General features: G+C 40.8%; 1 long non-coding RNA gene across 1 annotated transcript; it reads right to left on the bottom strand.

The window, feature by feature from the left end:
* Positions 1–377: 377 nt before the first annotated feature.
* Positions 378–1,563, bottom strand: LOC139183534 (uncharacterized). Its single transcript, XR_011567029.1, has 3 exons — positions 1,476–1,563; positions 1,027–1,152; positions 378–567 (listed from the first exon to the last, which is right to left on the bottom strand). It is a non-coding gene; the product is annotated as an uncharacterized lncRNA (long non-coding RNA).
* Between the last annotated feature and the right edge of the window lie 2,221 nt (positions 1,564–3,784).

The raw sequence follows: 3,784 nt of genomic DNA, 5'->3' as shown, positions 1-3,784 counted from the left end.
CTGTTTTCAAGTCAATGACGGCATTATGTCTGCTAAAATCCCTTCTGTCAGAGGAAGTCACATGGCTGGGTCAGAATTAGATTGGAAGGGGACTCTGGCAGGGTTACATAGGGAGGGCATGGACGCAGGAAAGGGAGAAAAACTGAGGTTAGAAATGCAATCCATTAGCACAGTCTTTACAAGTAACAGAGCATCTTTCTAGTTCATAGTTAAGCTGATCCAAGCAACATCTTTGCAGACAGCAACCATCTACCCTTCTCTGCTGTGGTAAAGACAGAACAGCTGCAGAAAGTCCTGGGAAAACAAAGGCATCTGAGAGGAGAGAGAGCAACCAAGTATTTACTGACAATGCTCTATTCATAATCCAACCACCTTAAAGTGGCATCTCTGCAGCAGTAGAATTATCAAGTTTTCTGCCTCTTTGAGAAGCAAGGGCCTGGGCTCATGAGGTAAACAAAGGGTAATGAAACAGCAAATGGCAGGGTGTCAAGTTGTTGGAAGGTGTCTAGCAGGATGCCACGGGGACACGGTTTCATTCTGGTCTCATTTAACATCTTCATTAATGATCTGGAAGAGGGAGTAAACAGCACATTAATTATAATCACAAGTGATGCTAAATTGGGATTTGTTGCCTGCACCAGAGGAAGGGACTCTGAAAGACCAGGCAGGAGATGGATCCTGCTTAGAAAAGGCCAACAGCACCTAGGAAAATGCTACTACACACGTCAGGGGAGGGAGCAAGTCATGTGGAAGCAACGGAGTGAAAGGCAAGGAAGCTGGCAACTGCTTATGTAAAATAGTCTTTAAATATCTAAAAATACCAGTGATATCATGTCCAGAGGAATACTTTCAAGTACATAGTATTCTAATTAAAAAGAAAAAAGGAAGCTGCCTAAAGTCTTTTCTGGGACTCCCTCAGGTATTCACACATAAACCAAAAGGGGGAAAAGTTTACATTAAGAAATTAGAAAAAAAAAGAAATTAGAGACAAGCAAGCTAAAGCAGGTGAGAGGAGAAAGACAATACCATTTGGATTATAAACTTGAATTTTTCCCCTTCACAGCTTCTTTCTCCCACTGGGGTATCAGCTCCTGAGGGCCGGGATTCATGTTGATTTGTTTTCTGCTGTATCTCCAGCACCTGGAATTATGCCTGTGACAGAGAAGCCACTTAATAAATATGTGTTAAATGAATGAATGAATAAGAAATGGAGTGGAACTCCTAAGCAAAGAATCAAAAGAGGTTTTCTCTCCATAAGGTGCAAACCAGTCAAAGATGGGTTTAAAAGAAAAACAAACAGGCAAAATAAACAGTGGGGATTGGAGGAAATGAATAAAATGGACATTAGCAAAGGTTCCCAGAGAACTGAGACCCTCCTGGCTTTATCATACAGTACAAATAGTAGTCACGGTAGTAGTAACCATTAGAGTGAAGATAAGTATCCGGCACTGTTCTAGGTGCTCTGCATGCATTACCTTATTGAATCATCACAGAAACACCCAGAGACATGTCCTATCATTTATGTGTGAGGTATAGAAAGACTAAGTAACTTTTCCAAGGTCCCATAGTGACAGCGTACTGCTGTGTGCTGTGCTTAAGTCACTCAGTCTTGTCTGACTCTTTGTGACCTCAGGAACTGTAGCCCACCAGGATCCTCTGTCTATGGAATTCTCCAGGCAAGAATACTGGAGTGGGTAGCCATTCCCTTCTCCAGGGGATCTTCCCCATCCAGGGGTCGAACCCAGGCCTCCTACATTGCAGGCAGATTTTTAACCATCTAAGCCACCAGGGAAGCCCTCCATAATGACTGTGGTCATAATTAAATTAATGCACCAGTAGCTTACGTTCTTTACTACTAGATTACATTGCCTGCTACACTGGCTTAAGAGAAAGGGGGATAGATGGAAGGGAGAGAGAAAGAGGGCTAAGGGGAGGGGAAAGAAGGAAGAAAACCAAAGGAAAAGTAAGCAGACTCAAAATGGGGCAGATGACTCTTCCCCATCTTCCCTCAGGAACCAAGTTCAGTGTGAGCATGAGACTGAAGACAATGCAGCTCTACTCCCTGTGTTTCATGGCCTCTGCCCTATCAGCTAGTATTTAAAGATTCTATTTTTTGGTACAAAATACCCCTTAATTCTAGGGCTTCCCCCATGGCTCAGTGGTAAAGAATGCGCCTGCAATGCAGGAAATACAGGAGCCACAGGTCCAACCTCTTGGTTAGGAAGATCCCCTGGAGGAGAGCATGGCAACCCACTCCAATATTCTTGCCTGGAGAATCCCAAGGACAGAGAAGCCTGGTGGGCTCCCTACAGTCCATGGAGTCACAAAGAGTCAGACATGACTGAGTACAGCACAGAAAAGCACATCCCTTAATTCTAAACTGAGCACTTGCTCCATTGAAGAAACCACCTGTAGTTTTTCTTTATTTTCTTCTTTATTCTTCCATTTCTCAGCTCCCTTTTATAAAAGTAAAAAGTCTGGAAGTTTACGTTTTGCATATGTACTATTTTTCTGTACATTATTCATTTTCTGCACGTTACTACATGCCTCTGTCATTTGTACATATCAAGAGTTGAGGATGTAAAACCATATATATTATACTTTATCTGGGATTCAAGGGATTTCCAAGGTAATTATTTACAAGAACTGATTTTTATCCTACATTTTGACCTTACAATATTGTCTTGAACTTCTTCTCCTTTGAAATCACTCTACATTGCTTAACGTTTTTTTCTCATGGTTCTAATTTTTGAATGATTGTTTTGTCTGATGTTTATTATGTAAATACTTGTAGGTCATAAATTAGTCTTCTCTAATCACCAGCATCCACAGAGGCAGCATGGTCTCAGGGGGGACAGATTGACACTAAGGCAGAGACAAACCATAATTGGAGAAAGAAACCTGGAAACAGCCAGGAAATGGTCCAGCCCCCAAGGGACACAAAGATGTTCTGGTTCCTGAATTTTGTCCTCTGCTTCTAGAAGTTTCTTCCCTAAATTTATTATGTTGTTTTTGGCTGTTCTGTTGGAGTTTCTGTCTCTTACAAACAAACAATGCCTTAATAATGCAGTGACCTTAGGGTCTGTCTAATTTTAAAAAGTCTGTGCTTTGATTCTGGGATTCTAATGCTAAGATTGATTGGAGGGGTCAATTTAGTGTTCTAAATTGTGTTCTAGAGGGACAATAGGAAATGATTGCTCCCAATAATTTTTACACTATGCTCATTTATAGAGAACTAAGCATCTAAGTTTGATACCCAAGTAGTGAAAAATATTCCAGCAGAGAAGAAATCTAAAGGCTGATATAAAAGGATATAAAAAGTTGTTCTCTCCATGATGACAATAGAAAGGGGTTTCCAAAGTGTGTTTCTGTTAGAATAGGGTGACCATAGACTTTACTCTCCAAACTGGTACACTTTGGGGAATGGAAGTAGATGCCTATAGCAATTATGCAAGGACAGCAGGTGTGAACAAGGTCATCCTGTGTAAAATACATCTCAACAAAGGGGGCTCCTTGACCTCCAAAGTTTGGAAAGTCTACATACTGTATAGTCTACATACTACATTCTTAAGAATCACATCACACTCATTCCATTAAAAGCTATGATTCTTACAGTAAAGAAACCTATTAAATGTTGTCTACACCAGAATTTCCCAACTGACTCGATTACGGGATCTTTATTTTCAATAATATCTTCTACCATCCTAGAGACTCAGTGTTCCTTAGAATATATCTCAAAATATGTTGACCTTGAACATGCCTTATTCAGTTACAGTGTAACCTG

The sequence above is a fragment of the Bos indicus genome, chromosome 6 (assembly GCF_029378745.1).
Source record: "Bos indicus isolate NIAB-ARS_2022 breed Sahiwal x Tharparkar chromosome 6, NIAB-ARS_B.indTharparkar_mat_pri_1.0, whole genome shotgun sequence".
Taxonomy (NCBI): Eukaryota; Metazoa; Chordata; class Mammalia; order Artiodactyla; family Bovidae; genus Bos; species Bos indicus.
The sequence above is the reverse complement of the archived record's forward strand: the minus strand, read 5'-3'. Positions and strand labels throughout refer to the sequence as shown.